This window comes from Pogona vitticeps, chromosome 3, assembly GCF_051106095.1.
Source record: "Pogona vitticeps strain Pit_001003342236 chromosome 3, PviZW2.1, whole genome shotgun sequence".
Lineage (NCBI taxonomy): Eukaryota > Metazoa > Chordata > Lepidosauria > Squamata > Agamidae > Pogona > Pogona vitticeps.
The window spans coordinates 203,555,345-203,573,020 of record NC_135785.1 but is presented as its reverse complement, the minus strand read 5'-3'; the positions used below and the strand labels follow the sequence as shown (position 1 = coordinate 203,573,020).

At 40.3% G+C, this 17,676-nt stretch overlaps 1 long non-coding RNA gene across 2 annotated transcripts in view; it reads left to right on the top strand.

Moving 5' to 3' along the window:
- LOC140705415 (uncharacterized) overlaps positions 1–16,715 on the top strand; it is a 74,530-nt gene extending 57,815 nt beyond the window's left edge. For both annotated transcript variants that reach the window (XR_012084797.2, XR_012084796.2), the window contains exons 2-3: positions 10,258–10,421; positions 13,129–16,715. This is a non-coding gene — a long non-coding RNA (uncharacterized LOC140705415). The remainder of the gene's footprint in view (positions 1–10,257; positions 10,422–13,128) is intronic.
- The last annotated feature ends 961 nt before the right edge of the window (positions 16,716–17,676 follow it).

Here is a 17,676-nt window from a genome sequence, read left to right as displayed (position 1 = left end):
CAGTTGGTCAGCTAATGATACATACACATCTGCACGTTTCCAAGTTCACATCCTCATTTTGTAGAACTTGGCTTACTCTGTGAAAATTCTGCAAAATCTCATTTCAAAAAGTCAACATAAAAACAAATTCTAGCTCTTGCAACTTATCTGCAATTTTATTTGCTTCTCTTTTATTGTCTCCCTTTTGTGACTGGTCTCCAGCTATATATTCTAATGCTTCTAAAATTTTAAGGAAAAGTTTCAAAATTGCTGCTGTTGCCATAGCATGTGCCTCCCATCTGGTATCAGAGAGGAATTGTAAGACGTTTTCATTTCCAATACAACCTTTAAGAATTTTCCACCGGCTGCTTGACGCTGAAAAAAGGTGTAGAGTAACTTCACTGTAGAGAAGAAATTAACTGCCTCTTGACAACAGTCAACAGCACTTCGGCCTACCAGATTTAGTGACTGAGCTGCACAGGGCACATATATAGCAAACTTTTTATTTTCAGCTTTTTTTCCTGCATCCCTTTATAATGCCCAGACATGTTAGCCTTTGCGAATACATGTTAGCTGCATTGGCATAAGACTGAGCCCTACATTTTGAAAAGTTTACCCTACAAACTTCACATAAGTACTGCAACACCTGATTTGCCATTTCTTCATCAGTATGGCCTTTCATTTCCAGAAAGGTTAAAAAGCATTCAATAGGCTGTCCATCTTTTAAGTACCCAAGTACAACATTTAACTGATCAACATGTGATAGATCTGATGTTGAACCAACTGACAAACTAAAATAACAAGAAGATTTTACTTCATCAACAATGAGCGCATGGACCTTTTGTGCCATTAGTTGAATGAGCTCCTCATAGGTGGTTTTGGACAAGTAAGAAGGATTTCCTTTGCCTGAATTTCCATATTTCGAAATGTGGCCTGCTAAAAATGGATCAAACTGGCTTATGAGTTCAAGCAGCCCTAAAAAATTCCCATTTTGCAATGATCCAAACCTTTTTTCTGTTCCTCAAAAAGCCAAGCCAGGTTCAGCTAACCTATGACACCTCAAGACATGTTTCCAGTAACCACACTCTTCCTGAATTTGTTTCTCCAACTGTTGCCCGAACCCTGAACCTTGTCAGCAAGTTACATACGTTAACATAGAGTCTCGGTGACTAGTGTTTTTTTCATGATTTTTGTCACTTGAACCCTTCTCTTATAAGAAAATTCAAGAAATATTTAGGAGGAAACAGTTTGCAAATGAAACAAAAAACCGATCCTGTTGATGGTGAGTACAGTAACCACTCTCTTTTGTATTTCTCACCATTGGCTTTTGTCCCAACAAAAAGTTTCTGTGAACATTGGCTTACTGATTTGCCACTACTGAAATGGCAGTAAGACTTGTCAAATGACCCATTGTGGTGTTGACAGTCACTGGGGCCACAAGCAATCCAATAAGCCACGACATCAGCAGAGAAATCAAGCCACAACCCTGGATCCTTTGCTACATTGTCATTTACTTCATCTTTTGCAGACAGAGTAATTTCACTGCCATCACCATGGTCCACTAAACTTTCATTTTCAGCAATTATTTCAGCCCCAGAATGTATTGTAAAGTAACTTGATTCAACATTTGCAGTAGAGGTATCAAGATAATTTACAGGCAAAGTGACTGTGACAGACAAGCCAGAAACCACACCTGTCCATCACAATGGAATACTGGTTCAGTAGCCAATGGTTGTGCAGGAGGGCGGAACCAGGAAATAGAAGAAGAGAGTGGAGGACAGTTAGAGTTAGGATTTCAGTTAGCCAGGAGTTAGGGGCGTCAGTTAGTGATGAGATAGCGCAGTTAGTCAGGAGTTAGGAAGTTTGAAGAATTGGTTTAGAAAGAAACACTTGAAAAGAAACTTATAAGAGAACTGAATGCAACTGTTATAAAGTGATTGAAACTAAATACAAAGCAACCAGCGTATTTCAAAGTTAAATGAAGTTTAATGAATACCAAATAAAATTCCACCAATATTTTCCTTGATTCTTAAATATGTTAATCTAGTAATAAACAATATTATATTTGACACAATTGATTCTGTGGTCCTAATCGGTAATTGAGGAACGATTTCCTCTGGTGGCAGCAGAAGAGGAGACAAGAGAAACTGTCATGCCCGAAGGAAAATCCGTTTGTTAGGGAGAACATACAGAGGAGCTGGGTGTGTGTGACAGTGACATCAGTAATGAGGCACGTGCTAGGTGAATGTGCTTGTGACACCTTGTAGCGTTCATCCTTTGTTAGGTATGTCATGTATTATTCATGTTGTATGCTAATGTTGTTGAGAGGCGGTTGCCAAGAGAGAGGTTAAAGGGCAGCGCCTGAGAGGAGGAGTCAGACAGGAGAGAGAGTCAGTGAGTTAGAGGCAAAGGCAGAAGAGATATTGAGTTGGAGACTGGTTAAGATAAATGGATAGAGAAGGTGGAAATTATATGGGAAGAGAATAGTATGTACATCTGAAGAACTTCTATGATTATTAAATTAACTTCACTTTAATAAATAAGTTTTGTTTGCATTCACCATACAAGTGTCCGATCAAACATTTATTTTGTGGATTGAGGTAATCCACTGGTGGCAGTGAAAAGAAAATGACTGGAACCTTTGTGAGGGCACAAAATGTAGGTGCCTCAAGGAGGTGAACATCACACACCTCACTGATTCTATCATCAACATACAGTGGTGCCTCGCTTAACGAGCGCCCCGCTGAGCAATTAAATCGCTTAACGAGGGGCTCTGGGCCATCGCTGGAGCATTCGCTCAGTGATGGCCCCTATGGCGTTTTTTTGCTTTGCGATATTCGCTAAGCGATTCGCTTAGCGAATATCGCATAACGAAGCGGGAGAGACCAGCTGATCGGCGGTTCCAAAATGGCCACCGGAAGGTCCGTGCTGCATTTTCGCGCCCTGCCCTTGCTTACCGAGGGCGCGAAAATGGTGGCGCTATGGAGGAAGATTGCTTAACGGTGAGTTTTAAAGCCATAGGAATTAGGTGGCCTTTTTCTATGGCTTTTAAAATTCCATTTAGCGATGTTTCGCTATAGCGAAGGTTAATCCGGAACGGATTAACCTCGCTATGCGAGGCACCACTGTATTTCGATTCTGAAGTGGTATTTACTGTATTTGTGTCCACTTCTGATTATGGTTTTGACCCAGAATAGGTATACTGTATCATGTTGTAGAACCTATGTAAAGAAATCAGACAGCTTTGCAGTCTTGGACTCTAATCTAAATCCATACTCTTGTTTCTTTTTTCATGGTTTTTGCTTTTGTGCAGCACTTAACTGAACACATTTCATCTTGGTTCTTGGGATCTGTCACATCATTGACAATGATATACACGTTCAGTTATCACCACCATGCAATAAATAAAAAACAGAAAATACATGCATAGTCAAAAGGAAAACCATTTGGCCATTTTCATGAGTTTCACAACATTTCATAAGCACTTGCACAAAATTATGAAACATTAATTACATTAATTGTTGTCAGTGTTATATATAAAAAAGGAATCAGCTTACTTATGAAGTGTCAGAGTCTGGAAGCTATTAGGTGGCCTTTTGCCACCTGGCAAGGGCATCAGGGCCCAATCCACCACACAGGGTAACAGAGCTGGAACAACAAGGCTGGCTGGCAGGCAAGGCAGGAACAACAGGGCAGGAACCAGGCTGCAGACACAGGCCAAAGCGCAAGAGCAGAAAACACTTGTGATGCTAAGGCAAAGGGAGGGAGAACCACTCCTTAAATAGGCTTTCCCTCCAGGCTTCCAGGTGGGCCCCTCATGAGTGGCCTCATAGCTGCTGCTCAGGCCAGGGCCTGAGCCTGCAAACCCCAGGCAATTCCTGGGTCAGTCTGGCCTGATCCTGCAGATACCTTACCAGGGCCAGGTAGGCCAGATCCTGACACAAAGTTACAATGTTAGCACATGTGTTGTTGCCTGTTGGCATGCTGGATGCTGAGTGTGCTACTAGTGCCCTTGCACAGTCTCATTCTCAGTGGACAACTGAATGGGACAGATGACATGAACAAGACTTAGAGAAGTTAGACAAGAACGATCATGTGAGCCTCTGTGGACTGTGGGGCAGTTAAATTTACCAGATTATAATGTTGTATTCCCAAGATTAATGTATATCATTAACCTCTATCATTACTATTTTTACTTCCACAGAGGAGGTTATGCTTTTTGTCGGAGTATGTTTTTTTCTTCTTCTACTACTGACGTTGTACAGATTGTATACAAATTTCACAGACTGCATACAAAGTTTCCCTTGTTTTCATTTATGGGGGTGGAATTCCCCCCCCCCTTTGATTTCATGACCCTTGGTGGAGGTCTACACTCTCCGAGTGCTCTTGTTATTATTGTATACATATATATGTATGTAATTTTTTCATGGCTGCATCATTTGCAGTATTGCACCATATGGCACATGGTAAATTTGGCTATGGAAAATTTCTGTGGTGCCCCCTCTTCCCTTGATGCTCCTAAACTCATGCTTATTGTGCTTCATGGTTAACCCACCCATCCCTTTTGACTGACCAAGAGCACTCTGTTTTGTCTGGATTAAGTTTCAATTTGCTTGTCCTCATCCAGCCCATTACTGATATCAGGCACTGGTTTAGAACTATGACAGTTTCCTTGGAATTAGATGGGAAGAAGAGATAGAGTTGGGTGTCATCAACATACTGGTGGTACCAAATCCCAGAACTCTGGAGCATCTCTCCCATTGGTTTCAAGTATAAGTTAAAAAGCATGAGGGACAAAAAAGAGCCCTGGGGGATGGCATGGACCAATGGCCAGAGTATCAAACAAGAGTCCCCAAGCACCACACTCTCCCTTTCCAGGAAGGACTCAGGGCACAGTTTTATAGTGGCTTCAAGTCCCATTCCTGAGATGGTCTAGAAGGATGTCATCGCCGATAGTAATGAAAGCCACTGAGAGGTCCAGCAGAACCAACAGGGACATACTGCTCCTGTCCAATTCTCAGTGTAGGTCATCCACCAAAGAGACCAAGACTATCTCCATCCCATATCCAGGCCTGAAACCAGATTGAAATAGGTCTACATAATCTGCTTCCTCCAGGAATTATTTTTGAATTTATTTTCAAAAGAAGAAATTGAAAGCTTTCATGCAGGTGTTCAGGAGGAAATTGGTCACATCCCAAAACAGGTTGTGCTGATAATAACCATTGGTGAATGGAACGCAAAAGTAGGAAACGAAACAAAGAGGAGAAGCTCTAAGTAAGAAAGTAAATTGGCACAAAATGCACATCAGAAATAAAAATACCCAGAAACCAATGGGTGAACATGTCATCCTTGTGGTGCAATTAATAATCACTTGTTATTTGTTAAACATATTCGCTTAGGACCAACAGACCCTGACACATCCTCCCTACCTACAGTTTTAAACCCTCCAGCACCAGAGAACAGCCACTCCATCTGAAGAAGTGTGTCTGGACAAACATAAGCTTATGGAAAATAAAACCTAGTTAGTCTTAACGTTTCTGCAAGATGTCTGGTCTCTCTTGCATTATTTCAGTGGGTCACTGTAAGTTAAAACTCACTTGATGGCACATAGCAACAACATCCTTAATGCAGTTTGTGGGGCTTCTGTCAGCAAGGGACCAGCCTTATCTTAGCAGACAATGCCGCCATGTTCCCCCACAACTGTGGCTTGTTTAGATTTTGCTATGAAATTAGTGGTTCAGGTCCAGTGGGAGAAGGAATGACCTCCAACTGAGAAGGAATTTGACTACAAACCTCATGACCCCCAAGCAGTCTGTGTAATTTGCAGCCAAGGAAAGGAAGAGAGGAGGAGCCTTCATTTGCTTATTATTATGCTTGTTATCTTTTCCCAAGATAACAAGTGTACTTTCTTGGGAAAGGCCAGGGGCAGCCACTGAAGCCTCTCTTGTCTACAAGAGGTTGAACTGGACAAAACATCTAAAACAACATAAGAAGCTGATTTTTCTTCATAGGAAAAAGCCGTCTGTTTATTTTTACATAAAATTGCCTCAATCCACATTTGGCAAATCAGCCTGCTTTAGTTTTGTGACTGGTCCCTGGAAATAACCACAGTTTCATTTGCGTATCTGATTTTCAGGCATGTACTCTGAACGATTGGCATGGCTGGAGGGGTGTGATCTGACCCTGAATTTGGTTGTTTTTTTTTGGAATGCCTGTACTGAGTGTTCAGAAAATCTTCCCATACAGTACTCTGAGCATCCATTTAAGAGGCTTATTCTAAGCTTCTTAAAACTCTTTACACATGCCATTCCGGTCAAGAATTACCACAATAAAAACAATACCGTGTCTTATGGCACCAGAACATTATGTTTGTGCATGTGCGTTTCTCCTCTCTCTTCTCTCTCTCTCTCAATCTCTCTCTCTCTCTCTCTCTCTCTCTCTCTCTCTCTCTCTCTCTCACACACACACACACACACACACACACACACACACACACACACACACACAGAAGAAAGAAGTGCTGGTCATTATTATGCTGCTTCTCACTATGTGCTACTTTCTTTCCCTTAAGTTTGGTACTGCAACTTATCCCATGCCCTTTCTACACTGGCCTTACACTTCTCTCTCTCCCTCTCCTGCCCTTCTTTGGTCTCACCACTTGCTGCACTTTGTGGCCATGTCTCCCCCTCTCATGTGGTTATGTTAAGGGACTCCGCAAATGATTCTGTGCCGTGATTGCCTTTCCCATGATACATTCACTTCTTTTATGCCTACACTGGCTGGGGATGAGAGAGTTATAATAATTCATAATTCCATGCTCTCTTACCATCATGGCATCATAGCAGCAGATAATGCAGGCAGCAAGTTCAATCATACCAAATGTATACTGCAATTTCATGTTCTCTGCTTATAGAAATGTTGACAAGTCTTTGGATCCAAGTTCCAAGTCCAAATCTGAGTCTTTGATACCAAGTCCTGAGTCCCAAGTCTGAGTCCCCCCCCCCCGAAAGGGGAGAGGTGGGTGCGTTCTGAGCAATGAGTCAAGTTTGAGTCATTGGGGGGAAAAAACTTGAGTCAAGTTTCCAGTGCGACTTAAGTCCAACTTGACAGTAAGTCCCTTGACTTGAGTTTCCACCCCTGCTTAGCCAGTCATTGGTTTCACATTGTTTTCCCAAAATATTGTGATGACAACATGCACACTCACTGCCATGGAGAGAGAATAAGATTACACTTGTACTGGAGATGTACTTGGATTAAGTATGAAATAGTAGGATTTAGCTGTGGTGTGATGAAAGCAAGGCTCTGATGATGGTCTGGGGAAAACAGCTAGGTAGACCTAAAGTATGAAGGAAGAGGATCTTCACACAGATAGTAACACCCACTAGAAATACATATGAAGCATGTCATTGCAGCCAAAAGAAGAATACCTATTTATTTATTTATTTATTTATTTATTTATACCCCACCCATCTGGCCTAAAAAACCACAACCAATACGTTGTGTGATAGAAAACCAAGCACCAAAAGCAACATCAAGGTAGTTTATCACACTGTTTCTTTTGTTCATCTTTCCCTGATACCAGTACTACATCCCAGTGTCTATACAAGCAAGACTGAAATGAGGGTCAACAGAGTCAAATCAGGACAATATATATATATAATTTACTTTTGGAGTGCTTTTACACCAGTACAGTTTTGTTCTGCTTTGTGCTGCTTTTCTCCAGTGCAGGATCTACTCATGAAGACTCCCAATATAATACTGGTGTGTGCTGATCTGGGGTCTCTCTCTCTCTCTCTCTCTCTCTCTCTCTCTCTCTGTGTGTGTGTGTGTGTGTGTGTGTGAGAGAGAGAGAGAGAGAGAGAGAGAGAGAGAGAGAGAGATTTGATGACATTTCCTTATGGGAGTTTTTCTACTGGTCAGTCTCTCCACCCCTTCAGGCCTGATTGCTGCTCCTGATCAGTCTTCTTGGAATATCAGCCATTCCTGCATTCTGCTTTTTAATTTTTTAAAAAATGTTATCACTTTTGTATCATAGTAAAAGTGGAAATCAAAACCCTAAAACAATAAAAACGAGAAGTTTATCCCGCTCTGTTCCTGAATCAACAGGGATTGCTCTAAGAACACTAACTACATGACATTCTTGTTAGTGTTTTCCAACCCATCCCATATTGGTCTAGGGTGGTGCCTACTATTTATTTGGAACAATTATGATAGATTCATTTTTCTTGCTGTGTAATAATAGCCTAACACAGATCACTCCAGTGTGTGGTTGGAGGTGTGTTCTTCCTACATGTCAGTGGTGATGTGTAGAGGTGGATGTGATCTGGCCATGACTGTGGATAGCACCCTCCATCCTATTTTGTAGTGAAAAGGGGAATTTTTGTTTTTTAAATACAAAATACTATTTTACTGCATCACTTAAGTACTATAAATATATCCTGGCTGTACAACTTCAACTTCACAAACATTTATTGCCTGCCAGTTTTGCAAAGTTGATGTTTTTATCATCTGTCAATAAAAACAGATATAGCACAATGGTATAGTAGGCAGTCATGGTTTGTTTTGTTTTTAAGAAATAAATGTCTTTCAGAAATGAAGGGAGCCAAAGGGTCACTTAGGGCTCTGCAGCAATGAACAAATTCGGTGCAATGCCACTTACCAGAAATAAATTTTTTAAAAAAGGAAAAGGGGTAACATGGAGCTACAATATGGCATGTGGGGGACATGGTGATCCTCTGGGTTGAACTGCAGAAGCCTCTGTGCTGCAAGGGCAGAAGACCAGCAGTCATAAGATCGAATCCATGCAATGGAGCAAGCTCCCATCACTTGTCCCAGCTCCTGCCAAACTAGCAGTTCAAAAGCATGTAAAAATACGAGTAGATAAGTAGGTACCACTATGGTGGGAAGGTAATGGCGTTCAGTGTCTAGTTGCGCTGGCCACATGACCATGGAAGATTGTCTTTGGACAGACACTCGCTCTATGGCTTGGAAACAGGAATGAGCACCGCGCCCTAGAGTCCGACACGACTGGACTAAATGTCAAGGGGAACCTAATATGGCACTTGTTATCCCCTCACTTTGTGTGTATAAAAACCCAGCATTAATCACACCCAAAAGCAAATAGAAGCAGGCTGTTTCCTAACCAGCTGACAGCTATTGCAAAAGAGAAGGCAGGTGGGGAAAGAGAAGGGGAAAGAGACCAAGGGGACCAAAATACCAATATGTGTTTGGCTCGACTGCAGGTACAGGGTATGCAGAAGTAGTTTCTAGAGGATCAGAAGGGATGATCACATTTTGCCCCACCGTTCCATATCATTCCAAAGCAACTCAGACTAGATCACTTAGCATTTTGCTTTTAAAAAAAAATAAAATCAGATTACATGAAAGATGTTTTGCCTTATACATAATTTGTTTGAAAATAATTAATATATTGTATAATTCCTCTTCACTCTTAGTGCCAGTATAAAGATGCATTTAAAAAAAAAACAACTAAGTAGTTTCTTTTTAAATATCTCCAGTTGTGAATCCAAAAACATCTAGCAGCTAGTCTTCTCACAGGACATTTGAAGAGCGAATGAAACATCTGGGCAAATAAATGAAAATGCATTAACTGATAGTTGATGGAACAAATAAACAAATTTTAGATGGACAAACAATTTCCAGAAACAACAATTTTAAAAATCTGGAATGTATTGCCATTTCAGATGTTTCTGGTTAAAGGGAATGAGAAAATATGTGGGCACCATATTTTGAAATTAATACTACAATGAAAGTAAACATTCTTCATAGACAGGTCCCTAAGTACAATGAAATGTAGCAGCCATTTCATGTGTAATGACCAACCCTCTGTATAAAAAACAGGGCAAGGGGATTTGTGGCTATATCTATTCCTAGATTCTACTGCCAGTCACTGGCCCAGTAGTGGGAGCCACTACTGAGAATGCAGGCAACATCTGGAGAACATATTTTTCCTCTGTCTTCTCTCTGCCCATATTACGTGATCCAGCCTTAACCAATAGTGCAGATAAGACACTAAAAGTGTTAGTTACAGCTCCGTCTAGGTTCAAGACCTCTGACAGGCTACTTGTTCATCGTTCATGAGGTGCATTTCTGGTCAAGAATAATTTCTCATTTTGAAAGGAAAACTCTGAGGACAAGTAATGTCTGGTCTTATAAATCACTTCCCTGGCTTTCCTTAGTTTCCCTTCATTGCAGTGGACTTAAAAATGGGATCATATCAAAAGTAAGAGAATCTGTAACTCTTATTTTTCATTTCAGATGCAAAAATATTGAAAGTGTGACTGCCCTGAAAATTCAGCCTGAGGGTTAGCTGCAGCAACTGGTCATCCATCTTGGCTCCACCAACCACTGGCTGTTAATGGCTGCCATCATATCAACCACAATGAGCACCAGTGACCTGCTTTCCTTCTTTTTAAACTGAGGTGTACAATTTTCATTTCCCAACATCCCCAGTCTAACTGCTCATGAAGCCATGAGAACACTAGAAAGTAAGGGTGGATATGCAGAAGAAAACCACTCATTCTAAAGCAAAATAATAACAAAAGCAAAAGAATGTATCTAATGCTGTTGGTTTATAGCTTTTTGATACTGTTGAACTGTCACAGTTTCCTCCTAAAGAATCCTGAAATTTGCAGTTTGGTGAGATAATAAAAATTCCCTGCATACTTCAGGGAAGAGCACTAGAGCTTTCCATCAGAGAATACTAAGTACCTAATCAAACTACAAATTCCAGAATTCCTTAGGAGTGAGCAAGGGAATTAAAGGTGTATCACAGTATTATACATAATTATGTTGCATAGGTGTGCTCAAAGTTTTCTTGCTATTGGGCTCATCAGCATTTGTCATAGAATCATAGAACAATAAAGGGTCTTATAAGGGCATTGAATCCTTCCCCCTGTTCAATGTAGGAATCCAAATCAAAGTCTATCTGACAGATGGATGTCTACTTTTCTCCAGTGTTAGAGTATTTACCACTTCCCAAGGTAATTGGTTCCATTGTTACACTGCTCTAACAGTTAGGAAGTTTTTCCTTATTTAAAATCAGATCTGGCCTCCTGTAACTTGAGTCCATTATAATGTGTCCTGCACTCTGGAATGTGCCAATATCTTCCTCTTGCTCATGGATGAGCTGTGTTGGCTACATCAGGATAGGTACTTGGAAACGACTTTGTTACTAGTACATAGCACATCCAAAGAAAAAAAGGAAAGTATGCTGCTTATATATTGTCCCGTAGTGTTAAAGCACTCTCTGGGCAATTTACAATTTAATTATGTAGGCTACACGTTGTGCCCCACCCCCATTAGCTGGGTACTCAATTTACTGATCTTGGAAGGATGGAAGGCTGAGTCAACCTTGAGCTGGCTACCTGAATACACTGGGATCTAACTCAAGTTGTGAGCAGAGTTTTTGACTGCAGTACTGCAGTTTAACCACTCCACCACTGGCATTGTGCTGAATTATGTGACATTAGAATAAGGCATTTTTGCAATCTTCACAGTTCTCTTCTCCCATTGGCTTAAATAAAGAGGCAAATGCTATGTCCCCCCCCCGAGCAGTAATGAAAAATCTGTGAATGCACATGTGTGAACTTCATTGCCAGTGAAGATCAGTAAAAATTTAATTCCAGACTCTGCTGGACTTTTCTCAGTTTCAGTTGATGAACTGTTACTTTTTGGAAGGAAGCCTGCTATTGTTAGCAGAGAAGAATAAGATTTCTTGGAATTTGTTTTTAACAAGAATTAGCAACTGCCTGATGCAATGTGTTGGACTGGTAGCTTGGGCGAATGAATTCCTTCATCTAGCTTTGAAATAGATGCACACACTTGATAGGAAGCCAAGCCTCTCTGGATTAATATGCCAATGTAGTTATCTCAGGAGGTGAAGCAGTATCATTGTTGAGAGCAGACATATATTTCTGGTTAGCCACTGTGGGGAATGAATATTGGACAAGATAAGGCAGCCTCCCCTCATTTTGATACCCACCAAACCATGCTGAGAAAGGCTGTCAAAGCTAGGTGGTACAATTATAACATCTTCAGAAATGGAACACCCCTTATGAGATAAACAAAATCTATTTATCACAGTACACCTTTGCTTTTGTTTTGTGATTGATCATTTGAAAATACATATGGGGTCCCTTTGCAAGACTGATTGCTCAGGCATGGAATTTTAAAGGAACTGCGTGTACAGAGTGGGAACATTTTAATAACAGGAGATGTTTCACGCATAATGTGTTCCTGAAATGGGCCTTTAGTTTGAATGACCATCAAGGCACTTCTTACAATGCTTCTGTTTAAAGTAAAATGGACCATGTCCCTTCTGGTTGGCTTCTGGATGTGACACTTCACATGGAAAACATTTTAGTGGATACAGTATCTGAAAACATCCAGAATCTCTCATTCGCATGGCAAATATCCATACAAGTAAATATCCATGCAAATATCCATGCATCATTCACATGCTGACGCAGCCTCCAATTATGAATAGTTCTGAAAGATTTGACATGGTGTCTCAAAGGTAATAATAATACAAAGACTTTTGTTGTTTTTGAAAAAAAAACAGTAACGTCAGTCTGTTCTGCTCCCACATGAAGAGTTGGTTTGAAGTCATTTTTTCCCACAGCGATGATGCAGAATGACTGTTCTCTTTAAGAACACATTTTTAACATTTTTGAAAGGATGTAAAGGATTTAGATTTCACATGGGCCCCTGCTGTTTGGGACATGTTCTGACCTACATACTTTGACTGATGGGATGCATATATAAAATTATTCATTTCTCAGTCCTAATATATCATTTTAGGTAACATAACAGAGAGGTAGGTCTAAATTCATCTAACAGTGAATGCTCTCAATTGGAATAACACAAAGAAGAAGAAGAAATCCTCAGAATGACCAGAAATCCAGCGATAATGGAAGGGAAGAGATGGATTTTGGATGAAAATCCAAATTGTGAAATATCATTAGGAAAAGTACGTTATTCAAAGAGTTATTCATTAGGAATTAAGTAAAAGGTGGTGCAAAGAAGCTAGAAATAAAATGTTTGCCTGGATCTTCTCTAAAGCTGTTGTACAGCTTATCTTTGATAATTAGAGGTTGATTTCTCTTCTCTTGCTTTTCTTCTCTCTAGGGTCCAGATATACAGCAGAGATATACTACCTTCCAGAGGAGGGGGACCGAAATTTGCCACCCACCAGGAACTGCTGACATGGTTTCTGCTGCTGACAGTGTTTTCCTGTCAACAATTAGCACTTGAACAACAGACTGAGCAGGCATACAGTCACCTTGTTGCAATTTTCCCATTGCAGTGAGTTATGTTGTGTTGCTGTTTAAACTATAGCAGATGTTTCATTGATTTGCACCTAGACCTTATTCTCTGCACATGTTATGATAATCTGCCTTTATTTTGGTAAAGAAATGTATCACAAAGTATTATTTGAAAAGCCCTTAAAGCTACATTGATATATTGGCAGATACCTTTGGGTATTGCTTGTGTTAAAGCCCAAGATTTTCAGGAGCAGCAGTTTCCTCTGACTGTTGAGTAGGGAGGTGTGGGACACAGTCTGCTGGTTCTGGCATTCCATGCACTGAGGCACTTTTTTCTGCCTAATCAATGGTTGTATCCCCAAATGCAATAAATGAATAAAAATGTATTCGCGAATGAATAAAAACTTCACAGGTCTATCAATAAAAGAGTTTGGAAGCATGTTGAAGACCAATAAATTCATTATAGCACTCACCAGATGCCCAGGTATACAATACTGTGTGCAATACAGTACAGGGCTTCAGATACAGGACACCACTGTGAGTAGAGCTTTAGGACATGAACCTGGAGGAAAAGTAAATGCAGGGAGTACTGACACTGACAATTAGAAATGGCATAGGTGCATACAATATTAAACTCATTTAATTATATTGCACAAAATTTTGCAGGGATGATACGGGAAGGTAGCAGAATAGTATCTGAACAATATATATATTGTTCTGTAAAATGGAATGTATTTAATGTCGAGTTGAGCTCTTGATTTCCAGGCCTTTTCCTGCAAGTTCACCTTATGAATTATTTTCTTTCTTCTCTCTCAATTTTTGTGTCTCTTATTGTCCTCCCCACTTTCTTTGTAAATGCTGAGCTAGAACATATTTATGTTGCTCTAACAGAAGAAAGCCATAATGAAGACAATGGGAAAAAAATGCTAAGTCCTTTTTTTATGAGGTGTTGGCCAGATCTGCTGATCAATGAAATCTGATAGTTCTAACTGATGCTAGGTTTAAAATTTTACAAGCTCTGCAAATGTTACTTTCACTGCCCCTATAATCCTGAATGCTGAGATCCATTAATGCAGAACTATGCTAAGGATACATAATTACTTGGAAACTCTTTTGTACTATTTAAAATTGATGAAACTGCAAATGCAGGCAGTTCCCAACCACCACTGTTTTAAAATAAGGACCCCAGCAACTGTTTCTAAAATAGCAGCCATGAGAAAAGATTGTAGCAGCTCAATGACAAATCATATTTTTGGATGCAAAAAGTGCAGGCTCAATCCTGTGTATGGTCAGATAAGACTGGGAAAGACCCTAGAGAGTTGATGCCAGTTAATGTGAACAATATTGAGTTTAGCAGACCAATAACCGGAACTGGTAGATTGGCTTGATTCCTATACAGTGGGGTCTCTACTTAAGAACTTAATCCGTATTGGAAGGTGGTTCTCAAGTTGAAAAGTTCTTATGTTGAATCTGCATTTCCCATAGGAATGGACTGAAAACCAATTAATCCGTTCTGGCTGTTTTTTTGTTATGTAGAGGTGCGTTCGTACATTGAGGCATTAGTTCCCATAGGAACTAATGCAAAGCTGGTTAATACGTACTCTACCACTAGGGGGAGAATTTTTTTTAACCTAAGATGACCTAAGGTTAAAAAAAGAGCAGGAAAGTTTTTTTTTCCTGTTCTTATCTTGGATTTCTGTTCTCAAGTAGAAGCAAAATTTAGCAAATGGAGCTGTTCTTAAGTTGGATTGTTCTTAAGTAGGGACGTTCTTAAGTAGAGACCCCACTGTATTCCTATATTGATTTTTTTTTTAAAAATCCACCTAAAAAGTTCAAATTATTTTTTTCAAGCTGATGCATTTTATATATATTTATATACATAACATTTTATTCTTATCACCATATCATCTTATCACTGTGTCATCATTATTACTATTCCCATTTACACCTCCCATCAATTACCCAGACAAGGACTGGCAGAGGTGGGATCTAAGGAAGGAAGGATTGGCAGAGGCAGGACTAGAGGAAAGAAATAAGGGGGGGGGCTTTAGGCTGGAATGCAAATTACATCACATCCAGTATGAATAGCAAACAACCAAATCAATCTGCAGCCCTTGTGTGTGCACTGACTGCAATTTCAGACATAATACAGGCTGTGACTCAAATCACAGCAAAGCCAAATCACTATGATTTGGTTTTGCAGTGTAGTCTTGAATAGGACTGGCACTGAGGAAACATGTGGGACCATTAGGTATAGGGCATAGTTCACTCAAAGGGCTGGGAACAGATTCTGTCTGGCATCCCCAGGAGTATAGATACCACTAATATTACGCCCCAATATGCTTGCATATTGAGGCGTAATGTTAATGGACTTGTATTTCTGGGAGAAAGCAGATACAAGGTTTATTATACTTCACCCTTACAAAGTGTTTTGGAGCTTTTTTGGAAAATGTATGCCTATATTTTGCAGTGAAATGCTGTGAACTGCAGTTTTTTCCTCTCAGTTTAACGGACAAGAAGCAGTATAATGATTATGAACTATTCTGGTGTGTTTGGGGGCATTTGGTTTCCCATCATACTCTATCTTGGTATTGTGGAGGATAGATTCAGTTTTGGACCACAATGTTTTGACTTACATATGTCCCTAGTGGGAGTCTCCATCTGTGCAAGCGCACACCCAGCTGTTTCTTTGACTCCACCATCAGAGCCTTGCCTTCATAGCGCTGCAGCTAAATCCTACTATTTCCTGCTTAATCTGAGTACTGTACACATGTACATCTGTAGTATAAATACAGTATACTCTCATTCTTTTTAACATTGTTTGTGTGTTTTGTCATGACACTTAAGTAAAACAGGATGAAAACCACAAACAATCCTGAGCACATGGTCTGAGGAACCAGTGCCAGCTTCTGGCCACGTGATATGTTTGACTCATTGTATGCCTTCTTTAAAGTAATGATGACATGACAACACGACAGAAAGAGAACAAGATATTATTAAGAATCATTATAACTCTCCTCATCTCCTCTCAGAAAGCAATGGAATGAAAGAAGTGAGTGCATCATGTTTCATGAAACACGGAGAGATTGGAAGTTTTTGGTGGCTGTAAACATGACTTCACGACTGGAGTCCTTTAATACAGCTACACCAGTGTGGCAGACCTCAGAACCATGTGTAGCTAATCATAAGACCAAAAAAGGAGGGAGGGAGGAAATTGGGGAAAGGTGAAGACTAGAGTGGAAAAGTGCATGAGATAGATTTTGGTAGGACCTGTAGGGAAATAAATTGGTAATAGCAGGAAGCAGTGGCGGTAACGACCAGTGTGATCGGGTCTGTTAGAATCCTTTGGCAGTTCCTCATTTTTGGCGGGAAATAAAGCAGGAGACGTATTAACTGAACTCATAATTTGGTTTTTATTTGTTTCCGACTTTTCTGTAATTATTTCAGTTGGATCAAAACAAGACAACTCCGGCAACAGACCATAACTAGGTGATATAAATTCAGGTCCAAAGTCTTGGTAACTTATTGGGGTGCTGGGCCAAACCATTCTTTGTCGGTGGGTCTCTGAAGCGGTGCGCTCCTCACCGCACAGATCATCCCACAACATGGGTGTCTAGCCCAGTCAATCTCTTTTGTTGGTTGATTGTACGTGGAATCTGGACAGATCACCCTCTTTCCTCTCCCTTGCCCACACGGGAACATGATGATGGTCAACTCCAGAGTTTCCACCACCATCTCTCTCTCTCTCTCTCTCTTTCTCCAGCTCTGGATCTGGTAACAGTTCTCCAACTTTCAAGTTCGGGAACTCTTTCAGTAAATCACACACCTTTTCATAACCACTACATATCTTTCTTTCTTACTTTCTTCCTTCTGTCTCATTCTCTCTCCCTCCAGCTTACTCCCGAACTATTGCTCTCCTCTCACATTTATACCCTCCTCTCCCAACATGCTGCTTTTCCCTTCAGGTATTTTCAAGTCATCAGCCTCTTTTTCCTCAACTACTTTCTTGGACTACAATTGCTGGTGGGATTCTGTCAGTATTCTGCAAAGATCACAACCAGTTGCTTCCTGTTTCAAAAGTTTTTTAAAGGCCCTTTAAAGCCCAAAACAGGCCCTACAGGCGCAACACTGGGAATATGATGCAGACTACACCCCTTAAAGCAACTGGTAGTGTTTTCTTTCTTTCTTTCTTTCTTTCTTTCTTTCTTTCTTTCTTTCTTTCTTTCTTTCTTTCTTTCTTTCTTTCTTTCTTTCTTTCTTTCTTTCTTTCTTTCTTTTTCTTTCTTTTTGCAGTTTTCACTTAGGGGCTAAAATGGAGGTCTGGGAGGTTGGTGTTAAAAGAGGCCAGCCTTCCAAGGCTCAGATTTTTAACTGTGAAAAAACGGGCCCGGATCCATTAGAAGTTGTCCAC